At 40.4% G+C, this 19652-nt stretch overlaps 1 protein-coding gene and 1 long non-coding RNA gene across 11 annotated transcripts in view; one reads left to right on the top strand and one right to left on the bottom strand.

Annotated features, from left to right (window-relative positions):
• Window positions 1–19652, bottom strand: part of ZMIZ1 (zinc finger MIZ-type containing 1) — a 243890-nt gene that overhangs the window by 105847 nt on the left and 118391 nt on the right. Inside the window, exon 1 of one of the 9 annotated variants that reach the window (XM_069980889.1) lies at window positions 1169–1845. The exons of the other annotated variants lie outside the window; for them this stretch is intronic. The gene's annotated coding sequence lies outside the window, so the exon portion shown is untranslated. Of the gene's footprint in view, window positions 1–1168; window positions 1846–19652 lie in introns of those variants that run through there. 9 annotated transcript variants of the gene reach the window in all.
• LOC138799551 (uncharacterized) lies at window positions 2007–13296 on the top strand. Of its 2 annotated transcripts, none has more exons than XR_011364278.1 (5): window positions 2007–2146; window positions 3469–3552; window positions 7947–8418; window positions 9190–9298; window positions 12427–13296. It is a non-coding gene; the product is annotated as an uncharacterized lncRNA (long non-coding RNA). The 2 variants fall into 2 exon arrangements; XR_011364279.1 differs by having other exon boundaries at window positions 12659–13294.

Raw genomic sequence — 19652 nt, 5'->3', positions numbered from 1 at the left:
TCAGGTAGAGTAGGAAATTGAGCAGAACGTAGTTTAATAACTTCACATACAGCTTAGTCACGGATGCGGTATAGTAGTTATATTGGGCTGTTGCTGCTTTCCTAGAAGATACCTTGCTGACACTTGTAATTTCTGGTCAGAAGATTATGACTCTGATAAGCCCAAGCAAGCACTACTTCTCCAGTCAGAAGCAGGATGAAGAATGCCTGCTACAGGAAGTGACGTGGAGACTGGGCTATAAGACACACCCACTAAGGGACAAACCAAAAAATGTGAAAATGGAGGGGAGTCTAAACTCTTGGCCAGCAGATGGCAGCACAACAAGAATACATGTAATGAATACAACAAGGAATGAATGTAAACAATGCAGTTATAAAACATCTGAATAACATACAGATAAGTGAGGAGAACAGCACACTCTGACCATCCCCTACAGCCTACATCACCACCTCTGACCAGCCGTACATCATATACACATATATATATATATATATATATATATATATATATATATATTTATATATACACATTTATGGAAGAATGAAGTGCATTTGCAGCATGCTGCCTTGTGCTGAACAATGCCACAAGCTGAGGAGTGAATACAGCAGCTTTTCTATAAAGCTAACCACATCCATTTCTAACAATTCAGTATGTTTCTTTTTTTGCCAATCTACTGTCTATTGGCTCTCTCTCCTGTTCATAGGCTGCGGAGGAAGACTAGATGATTTTTTTTCTTGCTCCATATGGAGATAAGCACTGCCAGAGGTTCTGGCAGCTGCTCATCTCCAATACTAATGTTGAAATAACATGCAGACAGGGCTGTGGCTCTGCAGCTGAAACAACAACTCCAAGCTTGGAAACAGGGAGGGTGGATGGTCGGTAGTGCCAGCTGGTGAGCTGCAAGTTACAGACCACTGGTATATACCAGAGTATATAAATAAGAAGCAGCTATGCATCAGGCCAGTAACTCAGAAAATGATAAAGTAACAGCAATGAGAAATCTACCAGGAGTCTTGGCAGAGCAGGTAAATCTCTAAACTTACAGACTTATGGCTCTAGTGAGGTTGAAAGGCACTGCCATTATACCCAACGTTCAAATATTTGATTCAGTCTGTGTGATTCCTAACATATTTGTAAATTACGTCATATACCAAAAATGAGTCCTTACCAAAGGAAAAAAAAAAAAGACCAAAAGTCTTGGCTATTAGGTGCCTAACGTCCCTGCAATCTGCTGCCTATGGGAATTTCCACTCTAGCAGCCAAAAGAACCAACTGGAACAAAGGAAATGTGGACGACCAGGATTGTGCAGGTTCTTTGCAGTGCTAAACGCTATAATGCTAGGCTTATCAAAACTGTTGAGGCGAATGAGAGCTCAGCTTTCATTTTGTGCTCCGGTCAAGTGAAAGTGGAGATGTGATTGGGAGCTATAGGCGAACAAGGTTTTGTCTAAGACAGTTTGATAAATCTGTTTGTATGTGGATGCAACCTGAGATAATAGATCAGCCCCCCCTCCTTACTATACATACGGATTTGGGTACTACCCCTTGTAAAAAATACTTAAGTTCTTATTAGGTACACAGTGATGCCTCCTGAATGTAATCTCCCATCACTTTATTTTGGCAGTTTGTCATTCAGGCTACTCATCAGCAGGTTACTGCTTAGACCAGGGCTGCATTTGCGATGTCTCTGTTGCTGTGGTCCTCATAGCACTCTGCTATTGCATGTCTGCCTTCAACTCAATGAGCACCTTGCAAGATTGGAAGAGGACAACTTGTGAGTAGGTGCCTAAGAGGTGTAAAGGAGAGGAGGTCCCTGTGTGAGTATCAGAAGGCTCTGCCACCCACTGATCAACTGCCAGAGTGGCTGCACTGTGCCTGCTGCATGGAAGCAGACATCTCTGTACTTTATGTAGTGATAATGCTGGGTTCCTGCAGCTTTTAGAGTAACTACCATTTTTAAAAAATTGTCACCTAGGTGTCACCCAGTGTCACCTGGAAGGGGGGGGGGGGCTTCATGGCAGTTGGGTCTCATCTCCTGGCTGGGGAAAGGGCTCAACTGCCGCAAAGCCCCACCTAGATGATGCTGTCAAACAATGAAATTAAGCAATTTAAGAGCAAAAAGAAGACACAGACAAGTTATATCCAGGTATATATCAAATATGCAGCATCTAAGCTTGTGGAACAGAGAACCCCACGTAGAGTAAGGGGGGGGGGGGGGTGACAATATCAATTTAAGTGCTATAGAATTGAATGAGACCTGAGCCACAATAAACCAGCATGGGCCACTACATCATGTACAGAGCTGTTTACCTTATGGAGCAGGCAGAAAGCAAAATTCGAATGCAGATGGTTTGGAAACCTCAGCCCGCTCAGCTCTATTCATTATGTTCCCCCCTGCCTCTGATGACGGACAATTTATTGAAGTTGACTTCTCCTTTTTGCATTCTGACTTCTCTACACAGGTGTAATGGGTAAATTTAGCAGTTTTCATACCTTATTTTATATCATACATCAAGTGCTTTTTTAAGTAAAAAGTCATCTTTTACTTGATCTTTTATCACCACATAGGCCCCGCCCCCTTGATGCTCATTGGTATGGGCTAGACCTTTATGCCAGCCTGTTCCAATGGTCAGCGACAGGGCGGGGCCTTTGAGACAATGACGTCGCAAAGGGGCTGGGCCAACGGTGGCACTGGGGGCGGAGCTAAGTGGCACTATTGCTATGAAGCCCTTCCCACTTAGCACTTATCTGCAGTAGATAAAAGATCACTTTTTACTTGAACAAGCACCATGACGTATGATATAAAATAAGGTAAGAAAACTGCTTAATTTACCCGTTACGCCTGTGTAAAGAAATCAGAATGCAAAAAGGGGGTGACAGTGTCACTTTAAGTATAAATGCATTTTAGGAACAGTAAAAGTAGTAATGTTAAAAAGCACAAAGCAATGCTATTAAATCACATAATAACATAAAAGTTTTTAAACGTTATACTGACAAGAAAGGATAAAACTTTTTTTTACCACATACAGTATTAAAATGATAATTTTCACAAAACGCTATTGAAGTCCTTCACCACTATCACAATGTGCTGGCAGTACAATGTAAGAGGACATCTTCCTGAACACAAATGCTGTGACTATAATGCAGTTAAAGACGAGCCATGGCCAAGCTTTGTGGCCAGAAAATGTCTAATCAATGGATGTACCTTTACAGGGCAGATGAACAAAAAGACAGGAAAGAGATATAAAAAACAAAAACAAACTACAGTTTACCAGTGTATTTGAGTGTTTCTCCTCACTACAGAATGCATTTGCAAAGGTTAAAACGGGCTGTGGCTTGCTCTTTAGTCTCTCTTAGTTATTGGGGTTGGATGGGAGCATAGAGAGGTAGATTTCTATGAAAAGCTAAAATTAGTATTGCATAAACTCATGCCGCCATTCTCTCCATACCTCTCATTTTCCTCTTCAGTAACTGCTGTGGTCTCTGTAACAAGTGCCAGGCCACATGGAGGAGATGTTGTGGTCAGAACACCCAGAATCAGCTGCCAAGCAGGTAAATGAGCATAGCTGAGGAGGTATCACCGATCTTGGGAAAACCCAATCAAGAGTAACTGTTGTTTTAGGTGACTTTTCCACTTTCATGTATGTGTACACTGTACATAAAGAATATTGTTTTTGTTAATTATTTCATACCTAAATTTCTTGTAACTTATTAGCGTTTTTTCTTTCATTAAAAGTTGACTCTAGTTGTCAGTTTTCCCTAAGCTCAGTAGGCAGTGACTGGCTGCAATGATGTCTGCCATACACAGCACATCAAATTCAGCTCCCCTATTGCTCTGTAGCGCACCCGCAGCATAGAGTACATTACAGAGCAGTACTGAGTGGAAATAGAACACTTACTACAAGCTGCAGCAACATCATCTCTGCATCTCTGTTTCCCTCCAATTTCTGTAACCTGATCTCTCAGTGAGCAGACAATACATCATCTTCTAGTCCCTGATTTTTTCCCAAACAACAAAGGGATTGGTCAGTATGGAAGATGGAAGGCTCAGTGAAGTCTTAGAGCCCTATTACACGGGACTATTATCGTGCAAAAAATCGTTAAATCGTTCGAATGTAAACAATAATCGTTCTGTGTAATTGCAGGCAATGATCAAAAAATCGTTCATATGTGGTTGATCTTTTATTTAGATCTGAACCTAAAATTATTGTTAATCGTTCGCTGTAATTCCGCGTTCGTTCGCTCAAGTTCCGCGTTTTTTTCACTAATCGTTCGGTGTAATAGCACATAGTTCATTATTTTTCTGGGATCAGAAGGAATAAACGATCATAGTAACGATTGCAATAACGACCATAGTAACGATCGCAGTAACGATCGTAACTAACGATTATCGTTCTGTGTAATATGGTGAACGATTTCAGGTTAACGATAAACAATCTTGTTTGCGATCGTTTATTGTAAATCGTTAAAAATCGCTCAGTGTAATAGGACCCTTATTGTTGCTCATATTACTGACTGAATTATAAGTTTATACTTTAGCCTTTGGTTATCTGTTACAGCTACGTAATACCCCTATAAAAATGCAAGGCAGTGCTCACATTTTGTTATTTTCATGTTTAGTGTATGCCGCAGGAAAGCTATATGAAGGAATGGAGTGTCTTTACGGCCTCTATTGGGGTTGGTATGTCTCAGATTTCACCCCATGTTCTAGTTTGTTGGAAAGCTCAGACAAGATGTGAACAGAGCTTTACGGTGGCATCCACAAACAGCATCCAATTTATAAAGGAATGGATAAATGTAAAATAACATCACTGTTCTAAAAAAAACAAACAAACTAACGTTTATTTGCTACATAAAAACACTTTCGGTGCACTAAATTTCATCAGTCGGACACATTTAGTTTTGCTTTGTGCTATGGGAAGCACAACACAGCTTTTCCTTTTGTAATATAATGTGGGAGGTTCACAAAACTTTAATTGCCATTTTAGCTTCACAACATTGCATATATTTCTTATTAAGAAGGCGTTTGATTTGCAAATAACAGTACCCTGGCACCAAATGCCATAGCATGGTTTACTCAATCCAACACATAGTAGAACCAAGTGGTAAAGGGTGTTGTTGGGGTGGGGGGGGGGGGGGCTAAAAGTAATAACCATGATTGTTTTTTTTTCTTCTTCTTTCAGATAACTAGAAATTAAGCAATTATAGCCCCCCCTTTTCCAACAATGACTTCCCAATCCCTTAGGGGTGGCAGGAAAGGGTGGGTGCAAGTGTGTAATACATTTCTAATCTACCTCCTCCTTTCATTGCTCTCCAAGATTTCTATGAATCACAGCACAAGAGCTTATTATAACCACACACAGCAGAATGCCAGGTAGTCTGTGAGTGTACGACAGAGACAGCAGTCCCATAGGACTCACACCCCACAATAATAACACAAAGATACAAAAATTACAATACTGAAAAGTAAAGATCTTTGAAGTGGTACCAAACTAATGTCATCATACAGAATTGAGGAACTAGTAAAACTAAGCCAAGAGACAGCAGAGACTTTTCAGGGCCAAGAAAATAACTTGTAAATATACTTTAGCAGAAAAGATTTCTAAAATACATAGAAGACCTACCCCATGGATAATAAGCATATTCATTAAATGGGTTATCCTGGGATTATTCCTTCGGATATGTCATTTATAGAAGTGATTGTTGGGGGTCTAACCCTGAGCACCCCACTAATCAGTTGTGTGAAGGGTCGGTGGTGCACCCCTTCAAATACCAAGAATAGCCCTTCAGTAGAGGTTATACTATTTGTGATTACCTTGTCTATATCCATATAGAAAGCACACATAAATGCTCCATCTGCTGGAGATTACAGGATCCACTTATACTTTTATTCCTCAAAAACATAAAAATTCTAGTCACCTCAACCGTGAGCTGCACACAGGCCCCTCTGTTATTTAGACCATATATTACTTTTTATTATATCCTAAAGTTTATTTTCTGTACTTTATCATTTTAGATTTGATTTTAATATTTAATTCAAATTTCCATAGAACTAGAGGTATCAATGTGCACAGCTCTCTTACAAAGGAAACCACACGGGATTGGGTGTTTTTAGTTAATAAACTCATTAAAACTAAATGTAAAATTGCTAAATTTATGTACATCCATATACAGTAATATGAATATAAAGTGTGTTCTTCATCTCTTGTAACATACTGGTTCAGAATTCAGTTAGATCCCCATTGGTTGAGTAATATCAGAACTTGTTCAAGGGAAAGAGGTGCCCACAATTGGGCTGGGTTCACACTTAAAGGGGTATTCCCATCACCTTAACTTTTGTTAGGTGATAGGGAATGCAAGAAAGAAAGAAAGAAATTTTGCAAATGCCTTGTATTATCTAAATAGTTTTCTACTGAAGTTCGGCCCCTTCGTCTTCCTATATAGTTGCCTAGGTTCCCGAACCCTCGTTCTAAACTCTGAGAGCTGTGGCCAGGCTGTGTTACACTAGGGTAGCCGGGATCCCCAGGACCAATAAGTACGCTTTTCACTCTGGATTGTGCCTGGAGATATGAGTAAACTCTGGAGGAGACAGTGATGCCGAGCTGATTCAGCTCAGCACTGCTGTGTCCCATCCTTGCTCTACCGCCCCCCCCCCCCCCCTGCATGCCGAACCAGGAAGTGAGCTGGGATGCAGTAGTGCAGAGATGAGTTCTCGGCAGATTGAAATACTCCTTTAGTGCTGTGTGTACTGGGTATATGTCAACATCCCATCAATTCTATACAAAGAATAATCTTCCAATTCATCTTCCAATGCAAATTACCTTTCATGCGAAGCTATATTAATACAATAACTAGCATAATTTTCACATCCTCTGTACATCTACTATGCTATATTTTGTTATTCCAGTGTTTGGGAGATCAGAATAAACCCTGGCACACATTTCTTTAATGTGTTTTACTTCTCATCGGAAACCAGTCATATACTAGAGATTCTGACTATAGAAATTCAGAGATAAAGTGGCTTCTGTAATGACCAGTCGTAACTTTGATTTTTTTTTGGCCAATTATACTGAAACCTTTATTAGCCAATTAGAAAGTAATAAAAAATGGACAGGATAATAAATTTCATAGGATATGATGTAAAAGAGCGTTAATGTTTTTAGAAGGGTAGCTTATATGTGAATGGTGCTACTTTTTTTTTATTTTATTTAACTCTAGTCCAAAAACTAAGCCATTTAAAACTAAGAAAACACTACATTAACTGAAGAGCACAGGCAAGTCTAGATTTCTCCTCCCTGGATTTCACCACTAATTTGTTCGTTTTCCATGGAAATATTGTCACGGTTTTGACGTGAATATGTGTATAGACGTTAAAAATCTGCAAAGATAAGATTTGTTAAAAATCTAACCCAGTTTCCTGCTATTGTATTTTGCTGATGATTTTTAATACATAAATCCAGACAGAACCTCAACTTCAGTCAAGGGTACCAAAAAAAAAAAAGTAACTGTGTATATAAATTCAATAGACTCTGTCAGGCAGCATAAAATACCAACAGGCTTCCTTAGTAGGTTTTGTTCCAAAACACTCTGAGCTGGGGTATGGGGTGAATTGCCAACTAAGTGATCTCCCTGGCATTTCCTCACCCAGCTTGGCTCCATTGACCTATTTCTTCCTATTTGTGCATAGAGAGAAAATGGTCAGTCAAGCCCAAGGAAAGGAGAGAAGCTGTCTGGGAACACCTAGGCACTTTAGCCCATTAAGTTCAGACTTTTCTGCTTCCTATATCGAAGCAGAACTTGTTGGTAACAAGGGATCATATTGATATTTCATACTGTCCGTGGTTCGGGCACCATTAATCTCCTGACAAACTTTCTTTAAACTTTGGTAATTTGGATGTAGAGGAAGCTCTGTTAACACACAGCCCTCATTTTTTATACCCAAACAGGGAGAGATCTGTCAATCAAGGCTAAAGGGGTGGGAAGAAGCCGCAGAGACCACCCTGATGAATCACGGTTTAGACAGAAAAGTGATGACAGATTCCCTTTGAAGGAGCAGTCCTTACAAATCTCTCACATTAGAAGATACCCCGGCAGAGGCCTGTGAGCTTGGACCTCTAGGATTCCCAAACTGAAGAGACTTGATGACTCATAAATAGGCAGAGTGAGAAGGATGACAGATTCCCTTTAAGACGTTCTTCGAGGAAAAGAGATAGTTTACATTTATTTTTAAAAAAGTAGAAGAAATGAATGGAAGAGAAAAGAAAGCCAGACCATTTGGTTTTTAAAGCATGTGAAAAACTATTGTTCCAAGAAACACAGAAGCCACCTTCCCCCAACAGACTCTCATCTTCTTTCCTCTCTGAATAGCCACATCAGACTTTAATACACATGGAAAGGAGCTCATTAAATAACCCAGAGGTGAATTAAACCCATACGCTGTAGAGCGCATTTCCAACCTACAGGCTTCTAACCCGGAGTTGGTTATAAGTGCTTAGTGAGTTTAACAAGCTGTGTAACAAGCAGACGTCTCAGTTTGAGTTTTTACAAAATGTTCATATAAAACAGTAAAAACATTAATGAGAACAACAAGTCACAACCCCCCCCCCCCACACACACACACACAAAACGACAAAACTTCTAATGAACTTTCAAATAATATTATAATAAACAGTAAGGTACAACATTATAGAGTAAACTCTGGGGAATGGTTAAACTTGACAACTTGTGTTTTTCATAGCACATTAACTATATTTAATGTATGGCGGGGAGGCAGGGGGTTAAAATCAAATAATTTTGCTTAATATACAGAGTTAACAACCCTGTTGCTCTCATACAACTTGGGTGGTGTAAAATACTGTTAGAACATTTACGCACTAGAAAGGCACACCGATGGCGAAAGCGGAATATAGGTGTTGTGCTCATGCTGTCAGAGTTACGTAAGAGTAATTTCACATGTGATATGTTTCTTAGAGAAACTTTTTAAAATCTATTCCATATGAAATCACTGGTATACAAAAATCACAGAAAACACCTAAACCAATATAGTCCGTTTACTACAGCACAATACAAAACTGAGCTGTACATGAAGCCTTCTATTAGGTTCGTTATAATCAGGTCTAATTTTCTAGCAATATGTTATATGGACTTGCACAATGGATATATCTTATCATTATTATTTTCATTAAATAGGAGGAAGCTTCGCTCAAACTCGATTTAATCATTTGAGTTTCGGTGCCTGGAGAAGATGGATGCGGCGCTAATGTTGCCTGGAAAACATGGATGAACCCATAAGCTTGCTGTAAGTTTGCTCATTGCAAATTATGTGTTGCTGGCTCATTCTAGTCATCGGTGGGGGTCGCAGCACCAAGATCCCGACTGATCTAAATGTTTAACATGCATTTGTAGCGAGTAGGGATGGTCCGAATACGCCGAGGTTCGGGTTCGGACGAACCCAAACGCTCGGCATCGGATTCCCGCTGTCTGCCCGCTCCGTGCAGCGGGTGGATACAGCGGGAGGACCGCCTGGAAAACTGGGATACAGCCTATGGCTATGGCTGTATCCCAGTTTTCCAGGCGGTCCTCCTGCTGTATCCACCCTCTCCACGGAGCGGGCAGACAGCAGGAATCATTACCGAGGGTTCAGGTTCGTACGAACCCGAACCGAACTCGGTTCGTACCATCCCTAGTAGCGAGAAAAATTAGGTTGCTTTCTGGTATAGTATGGTCAGTATCTGAGTGAAGTAGCTGAAAACTTAAGAGGAATAGTAGTCCACTTTACAGATTGTGCAAGCATAGACAAAACGCTTCTGAGCACTTGTTCAATGTAAGATCCATGTAGCTCACAGAGGACCGCCAACCGACCAGATGGTGTGTGGACTTGGACATAGAACCCAGACCAGGCTCACAGCATCAAATAACTCATATGTATGGCAGCGTAACAGGTGATCAGGAAACCGCTCAAATACCGTGAGGTGTAGATAGGATATCCAGATGGGTAATTTCCCAGAAGTAAAAATTTATTAAAACTACTTGGAATTTACCCCTCTGGATATGCGGTTTACACCTGGCGGTATTCAAGCGGTTTCCTGATGATTCATTGCGCTGCCATACATGTGAGGTTTTTGTTGTTGTGATTTGTAGGGTATAGATAAAACAGAGAAGTACAGATCCACCCCTCATTTTGGATAAAAATACTCACCAATATACTACATGTTAACGCAGCCTAAAAATCTCTGAAGGGAGATATATTATATGCGAGCTATTGTAGGAGAATTCCTGGACGCCATGTATTAGAGCTTTGCATTTTGTTATGTAGTTACCAGCCACACTGCGGCTTTCAGAATGTGGTTGCTAATAGTGTAACTTTGGGAAGAGCAGACGGCGGGAAGCACACTGCTACTTCTGTCTGCTACTTGCCATGATGGGAAACAAGGCAGCTTTTAACATTTCTGCTGTTCATTTTACCTTGGACTTAAATCAGCAATGAGCTCGACTTGCGTGCACAGCCAGATTTCTCTTTGGTGCTCTTCTTCCCTTCAACCACCACGCTAATGGTTTACTAATAAATTATCTACTCCTGCTGCTCAATAAACAAATAGGGATACCTGCAGCAGAAGACATGTGCACCGTGATCTGAAACCGGCGCACACGGCTAGCTGTAGGGTTCAGTTGCTACAGTGCCGCTAAGATCTATTAAAGCTGCCAAAGGGAGACATTAAAAGGAAGTGTGCAGTATATCTCTCCTGGCTTTTGTTAGCTGATCACAGATAGAAGCCTTATGCAGAACAGTTTATCAGCTGTACACTTGAAATACACTGATGGAAAAAAAAAAAAAGGCAGAGAAGCTTATTTGCCTGAAATCCAGAATGTGGTTTTCATTAACCCTGTGTTGGATACGCTTAGAAGTCCAAGACATGAAATCCGATGGAGCGTGCACAATTATTTTTCAGAACCTAAATGGGAGGAACATGGAGATAAAATGGGGCCCTACAGAGGTCTATGGGTTCTTTATTATGGCGCTGTACTGTATAGAATTGTACAGAATCATAATATACAAACATGTACACAAACCCTACAAGGCGTAGTGATCATTCTGTACTTAGTCCATTGTTGACCGAGTAAAGGGTTAATCCCATTGCCAGTGAACGATTGATAAAAAATTATTCCGAAACAGATTCAAAGATTAGCAAGTTAGTGAAATACAACGACATTGTGGATATTCACAGTACCTAATAGCAATGTCATAAAAATATTGAAGGAGGCATAGAAACAAATCACAACGGTGTAACGTTTCAGAATACAACACGTTTTCTTTTAAAATGTCTGGCTGCGTCGCATTCACAATATTAGGCCACCTTACACGAGAAACAAAATGCAGTTTAGTATAAATGGCCCCAAACCACCAGCTGACACCCCTGTGTGAGAGGCTCATAAAATTCAAGGGCCTGAAGCATTGTGCAAGCCTGGAGTGGAGGGGGACGCACTGCATGCAGCGCAGAGTAAGAATGGTTCCACATGTACAGGGTGCTGTAAGCCATTCATAGGAAACTGACAGATTTATGAACTGACTTATGCATTTAAGGCTCTTTCTGTGAAGGCAAAGACTCATTCTCTCTCTGTTTCTTTAAAACAGTAATACGGGTGGCTGGGAGGAAGAGTTGTCATAAGCAACTTTATATTCAGACACCAGAAACATCAAAAACACTGAATCGGAGAAAACAATCATTATTTATGTCTATAGCAAACAAGTGGTTTAAAAAGTATAGAAAAAGTGGTTAAAACACCAACTTCTAGTATATCACAGAAGGGACACGTATTTAACAGAAACACGGCCTTAACCCATTAACAACCACACCAATTTTCATTGTTTTTGCATTTCAGTTTTTACCTCCTTGGGTTCTAAAGGCCATAATAAGGTTTCTAACCCTCAAACAATGGGATGAAACAAGTGCTTATCGCTAGATCAATTGTAATTTTTAGGAGAATACATAAAATGTAATGCAAAACAACAAAACAAATTAAATAAAAGAATACAACCCCCCCCCCACAATTCTTCAAATTTTGCAAGTTTGTTTATACAATGCAGTACAATTGAGATGTTAACTATATTCCGCGGGTGGGTAGAATTACTGGGATGTCCAATTTATATAGTTTATCTGATGTTTTACTACTTTATTGGAACTCTACCCTTTATTGGAACTGAAGGGGGGTTCACCTGCTTCCTGCTACTTTAAACAGTCCTGTATGGTAGGAAAATGTGCAACCCATAAAAGGGACATGACTGCAGAAGCAGACTACAGGGCAGGTTTATTTGTAGTCTGCAACTAGACAAATGGATCTGTATAGTAGCGGTAAACATAGAATGGGAAAAAGACTGATGATCAAGACTATTTGCAAAGTTGCTGTTTATTTTTTTCCCCTATGCAGCAGTGTTCAGAAATGAGAGGTTGTGTGATGCTTTGTTAGTGTCACATGCAACTTACGACTAATTCAAAGCAAATAATGAAGTATTGTACTGACATAATTGCAATACCCACAAACAGCCACATGAGATTTTGTCACCGTAACACTATGTGAAGAAAGTTTTTTGTACAGCCGTATCCTTAAGGAAGTCAGTGACCTGATGCCCACAAAGAAGCTGTGCCATTTTTCATTTCAGTAACAAGGCAGTTAAATGGTCTGCAATGCAATGATCACCTCCTTCTACAAGCTTGTTTTACTAAGGCGAACCTTCTTTCTCAAAGCCTGTACAGAAATCGGATGTGACAAGGCTATGCCGTTGCTGGGCTCTGGACTTCCTCCAAATAGTGAGACATAGTCCATTAGCCCGGAACGGGCACCAACAGGATAAAGATTTGCTGAGGCTGCCACTTTCTGCATAGCTGGGAAACTGCCCCCGTGTCTGCGGTGCCAAATACTGACTGACACGAGAGATATCTCACAGCAGGAGGTGCACACAAAATTCATTACAGAAAAGGAAGAAAGATTTTCAGCTTTCTATTATGTGTTTTAAATAGCAAGGCTCAGTGGAGGATCACAACAGAACTGCAGCCCCCTTTGCTAAATGAGGATGAGAGGAACGTGATGAGCAACTTAGCCATCTACCAGAGGCCGTAATAAAGGTCAAAGAACAGAATTCCTTATCATGACATACAAATAAATGGCTGCCCATACGCAAAGACTGTATGTGCGTCTTCTCTGAAAGGACTGATGAAGCAGAAATATAGGTATGCCCTGCAGTCTCTTATAACAAGGTTCAGTCGCACCAAATTACAAGCGAAGCTCTTGACATGGGTGTAATCCTCTCAAGTGGTTCCCATTAATAGAAGACTATCATGGACCAATGTAATTCAAAGAGATCAAAATTACTAAAGAATTATTTATACAGCAACTTTGATGGTTACAGTTCTTAGATGAGGAACACAAGCTCAATGGTTACATTACCATTAGGTGGAGTTGCACCTTGAACACTTCTACAACATTAACTTGAGTGTAATAGTCTGTCAGGTCCCTGCTCTCTACGCAAGAAACCTTTTCGTAGGGACGGTCCAAACCTGCCGAGGTTCGGGTTCGTATGAACCCGAACGCTCGGCAGCAGATTCCCGCTGTCTGCCCGCTCTGTGGAGCGGGCGGATACAGTGGGAGGAACGCCTGGAAAATTGGGATACAGCCTATGGCTATGGCTGTATCCCAGTTTTCCAGGCAGTCCTCCCGCTGGATCCACCCGCTGCACGAAGCGGGCAGACAGCGGAAATCATTACCGAGGGATCGGGTTCATATGAACCCGAACCGAACTAGGTTCGGACCATGTGTTACTTCACACAAGTCTATACCAGTGTCAACTTGCCACCATCTATCTTGTGACCGTCTTCCACTCCGCTTTCAAGGATTCAACACTCCAGACATCTTTTCCATTCACACAGGTAAATGATAATCGGCCTGTGTGAAGGGCCAGAGATCAGCCAAGAAGAGAGCATTTTACAATATTTTGATTGGCTGGTAAAATCATTGTTATGGACCCCACATCTTTCTTTCTAGGCAGTAGATGTGTGGCCAAGAATAATGCTTTCAAATGACTGCACAAATGACACAGCAATCGTTCGTGCGGCCTAAGGCTGGGTTCACACTATGTATATTTGAGGCTGTATTTGTGAGGCTGTATAGCAACCAAAACCAGGAGTGGATTGAAAACACAGAAAGGCTCTGTTCACATAATGTTGTAATTGAGTGGATGGCCGCCATTTAATGGCAAATATTTGCTGTTATTTTAAAACAACGGCTGTGGTATTGAAATAATGGCCGTTATTTACTGTTATATGGCGGCCATCCACTCAATTTCAACATTGTGTGAACAGATCCTTTCTGTGTTTTCAATCCACTCCTGGTTTTGGTTGCTATGAGGACCTGACATGAGGACCAAATACAGCCTCAAATATACATAGTGTGAACCCAGCCTGAAGGCGCAATTAATTGTGCCTTATGAAGACACTACAAAAAGTGCAGATCTCGCTAAATGGCGTCTGTTTGTATCTGCATGTCATGCCATCTAAAAAGGACCCCAAGCCATCTGCTAACAAATGCATTGATTTCAATGTCCAAACTCAAAAGTGTGGTTTGCTGTGTTTTTGAGTGTGCGCCCAAACATATATACATGCTCAGAAAATTTTCCAAACCTAGCCAGTTGCGGACTGCATTCAGGGATTTAGGGTATATGCACAAATTCTACAAGTCCCATTGATTCAATGGGATTTCTCAAGGGCAATCTGACAGCTGCCCAAATTTTTTGGGCAGATGGCGGATTAAACTTAAGAAATCCCATTGAATCAATGGGACAGGCAGAATTTCAAGCGGATTCCACATGAAATTCCTTGCCTATTCCATAGTGTACACCCTTTTATTAATGGCAGCCCATGCATGTCGGCGCACAGATAAATCAGCAGCTAATTTAGACTATTTTAGAACATATCCTTGTCATGAAGAAAAGAATCATAATGTGAACAAGCCTGTAAAGCGTAACTGTCATGTTTTTTTTTATTGCAGAAATCAGTAGTATAAGCGATTTTAAGAAACTCTGTAATAGGTTTCATCAGCCAAAAAAGCCTCCTTCTTTACTCAAGAAGCAATCTCCCAGCCTCCCCCCCTGACTTCTTATCTGTGCATTATCAGGCAAACACGTCTTCATTACAGAGAAGCCAGTGAAGACGGGTTCTGCTCTCTCCATTGTAAGCCTATGAAGGGGGGAGGGGCCGAGGGAGATGAGGGAGCAGGAAGAGGTGACATGAAGGTCAGCTGTTTGTAGACTCTCTGGGCACCTAAAACGCTAAATTCAGGTGTCAGAAAGGTCACTGCTTATCTATGAACTTACTGAGAGAAGATTGCAGGGTGTTGTGCTGTGCAGAAATCCTCCGTGCTCAGTCACTCCTAACAGCCCCTCCCCTCTCCATAGCCACATAATGGAGACAGAAATCCTGCTTCATCTGATGTGAGGGGGGAGGCTGGGAGATTGCTTTTTTAGTACAGAAGGAAACTCCTTTAGTACATAAATCCTATTACAGAGTTAAATCGCTTGTACTGTTGATATTTAATGTTTTCAGAAAAATGAACCTGAAATGACAGTTACGCTTTAAGGATCACACTTTGCCACCACTCCTACTGTCCACCAGGTTTAGCTCACAATTCCACAATCTAGGCCACACTGCAGGCTTATCTATCTAGGCTGCATCACAGGACTGCAAGGCAAACAGACCACATATATAGGGAGAATTAGAAGAGCCAGTCCTTGTAATGATTTCCCTCCTGCATAGATTTCACTTGCAACCACAATAGTAAACCATTAAAATCCAAACACACACAGAGGAATAAAAAAAAAAATGTAAAATAAAAAAATCAGCCAGGTTTATTAGAATTTTTTTTTTTTTTAAATGTCAGTGGGCTAGAATGCAAGCCAACGCATTTCAGCTGTAGCACACGTCCCTAATCATGGCATCATGCTGGCTGTAGCATCACATTGGTGTACGGTCACATCATTTCTACAGCAACGTAAACAATGGTCAGCAGGCACCACCATAGGGGTGGGGGATCAAACGGTTAATAACAATTATCTTTTTCTTTTAGCATATTCCCCGATTTGGCCAATTTATTTATTTTTTTACATTTCCTGGTCAACCCCATGAAATAAGCAATTATCAATTATTAAAAAAATACAAGGTTCTATTTTGTTCCATTTTCTGTACCGCCACATCTATTACCAGAGGCTTCTGTACCGCGTGAACTTGTATTCTATAAAACTGCTGTTAATGAATTGAGAAATTCAGCATGCTTCTATGGCTTTCTCAATAATTGCCAATCTCTGTGTATACACAATAAATAGGCTGTGGAATTTCCAGGAGTGTGAAATTATTTCAGGTGACTGTATTAGAAATCCAAAGGAAAAAAAAATAAAAAAATAAAAACTCTCCTGCAAACGTTAAATACTTAGCAGGAGATGACAAATCAAATGGGAATTACTGCGGTAAAAACATAATTAAAAACTTGATTGAAGTTAAACAGAATTTGCATAACACTGCAAATTAACTTTTAACGCAAAGCATTCAGCTCGAATGAAATAAAAAGGCATTTCATTAGGAAGCTATATTTAAACAATATAGAACAAAATAGAGACATTTTAATGGGAGATACTGAGGGTTTAATATCAACAAATGCGGGAGACAGGCAGAGGTCTTCACAATATCTGTCGGCTTTACTGAATTAATCTGTTGCCTTTCCCCCAACTCCATTTTTTTTTAAACAATAAAATAAAGAAACTAATACACAGAATAATAATGTGTTTTTTGTCTAAAGATGTTGCATTAAAATAAAAAAATAAACCGAGAAACTTTCGAAAATAAAATATGCCCACATTAACCTCAATTAATAGAATGCCATTTCCAGCCATTCTTTCTGCTCTTTGTCATAATGTAATGAGTTTTTAAAAAAAAAAAAAAACTAAGCTAACACGATGACATAAGATGTATATAGGTGGTTTTACACTCAAGGGTTAAATTAAATTTTTCTGCATCCAAGCTTACATCCCTTGTCAAAAGTACAAAAGACGACTTTGTAACAATGTCAAAGTAAACATGCCTGAAGGGTTACCGTGTTACATGTCCAATCAATGAGTCAGGTCGTAACATTTGTATCACACGATACAATTCCTCTGTTACTTGTGAGCATACTGTATATTCTAAAAGTCATAACATACATATGTTATAAAGCCTCACCCACACAGCTGTAACACAGCAAGAGCAAAGTAAATGGGGCCCTGCATACCTCGCTTTAGATACAAATTAGATGATATACTACAAAGACAGATTTTATAGATTTATTACATACTGTAAAACTGGCCATAGATGTTAGACATATGTTGGCCAAACCCAATGGTTCTGGTGGGACCAGCTGACAATCTATGGTGTCCTCTTAACTTTCCCCAGATAGCAGATGTCAGGGGAATGAAAGATAACGCAAGTCGGATTTCAAATGACTGATCATTTTGTTCTCAGAGAGATGAGCCGCCAAGAGGGTGGTTGGGAGAGAAAGCAGTCAGCCGAAAGCTATCTTCTCGATGTGTTTAGCTTTAGGCTAAGTTCTCAAAAGGCAGGTTTGTTGCAGATTTACCAATCAGTTTTTCACATTTCTGCTGCTAAGAGAGCAATAGTTTGTCACATTGTTGTGTTGGAGATTTCGATCCAGATTGCCTGTGAAGCTGCAGCAAAATAAGCTCCCCTTCCTACACTGCCCCCAAATGGTAACAGCCAGATGGTTATTGACACAAACATGTCTAGTAAAAATAACCAAGGAACGGCACACCAAAGAACTATAACAAAAGGTGTTCCAGAATTGTTATTTATGGGGACTACAAGTACTTACTAAAACAGATAAGTGCGGAGTAATAAACACAGAAGCTAGATGTGGATGAATAAATGACTGTGCATTTATTTAATTTTCTTTTTATTGTGGCATTGTCAATCCCAAGAAAGAATGGGGGGGGGGTCTGTTCCTTCAACAACCTTAGGGGCATTTCCTGCAAATTTGGGCTTAAAGGGAATGTATTACCTAGATTTTCTTTTATGGTTTGGAAACAGAAACTAAAACATGTTAACCTGTAAACATGAAGCATGCTTGGTGACTTGTGCAGGTCAGTGTGCAAAGACCATCATCTATAATGAATGGCCTCACCCTGTCTTATCTATATACTGGTGTCTCCTTTCAATGCAATCCTTTTTGTGATGATAGCGGGCAGACTGCTGTGAAGTTCTCTTTTCAGAACAGGAAGAGTCACTTTAAGCTTAGGGCCTCAAATGAAAAATGCAAGGCGAGGAGGGCCTCTCTATGCACTAGAGGCGGGTCCGGCACCCCAGTGTACCAATATCTCCTCTCCTCGGTGACGTGCCTCCTTCAGAATCCAGTCTGGCTGCATCAGTGAGGGGAGGAGGTATCGGTACACTGGGGGCGCCAGGCCTGCCTCCAATTCATAGAGCGACCCTATTTGCATATGACGAAATTGGCGCAGATGGCGGGAACCAGACGCAGATTTAAAAAATATTTTTATGGAGCCAAGTGTTACATTCGGTTTAGGGAATAGACTGCTGTTCTACAAAGATGTTCTTTCCTAGAATGGAAAATCCTTGTGCCACCTTCTTTGTGTGAAATTATGAATACAATAGAAACAATGTATGTATACAGACAATTGAAACTTGCAGTTCTACTTTAAGTAATAAAAAACCCTCAGAAAGTGCTAAGGTTTTGTCTAAACCATTAAGCTTCCTGAGACCCTCATTAATGCTGAGGGGATAATCAGCTTTTGGCAATCAATATTTTAAGCTCACTTTACAAGCACTTCTATGTTTGTGTGGAAATCACCCATTAGCCCACCAAGTGGTGCTTCACTGTGTTACATTGGCTTCTCAAGTGGCATTGTGCCGTCTACAGCTGTAACAACTACCTGATCCACGGCGGCACTGGAAGCTGGGAACTCCAGCTGCAGTCAGTGTGCACCAAGTCAGGCTGATACATTACAGATATACAGAAAGCATTGCACTTTGTAAGAAGTCTACATGTAAGTTCTTGAAATGTTTAACTCATAGAAATTTGATTTAACCTGGGAACGGCGGGAGACAAACCGTTTAGTGGTTATTACAGCTCTCATAGGAGTTCTCATTCAGTCACCTGAATGACAAATCGTTCTGCTGGTGCAGTAATAGAGGATTATGGGATCTATTACAATCCAAGTATATGAGAAAGTTAGGTGACAACCCTCATAGCCGCTCTCTCTTACTTCATTGTCTCTAGAACACTATAACTTTCAAACCAGTTTTTGCCCTTTGAAATAAAACAACTTCAATTGAATCTACTGTATATTGGCTTTTTATTCAATGAAAAGCTTATGGTATAGATGGACATGACAGCAAGAGGAAATGGAATATTACATTCTAATAGCACAATGTTAATATAGAACAAGTCATTCTGTAACACTTAGAAAATTGCAAACTGAACTGCAAGTAGAAAGTTCATGGATAAAATCTAGAGGGCAGTGCGCCCCCTCCCATAGAGAAGCAAGTCATTCCCTAGAGGACACAGATGTTAGAAGTTAGGACCACCTGGCATTAAAGCTTTGC

Source organism: Dendropsophus ebraccatus, chromosome 8, assembly GCF_027789765.1.
Source record: "Dendropsophus ebraccatus isolate aDenEbr1 chromosome 8, aDenEbr1.pat, whole genome shotgun sequence".
Taxonomy (NCBI): Eukaryota; Metazoa; Chordata; class Amphibia; order Anura; family Hylidae; genus Dendropsophus; species Dendropsophus ebraccatus.
Note: the sequence above shows the minus strand (reverse complement) of the source record. Positions and strands in the feature narration are given on the sequence as shown.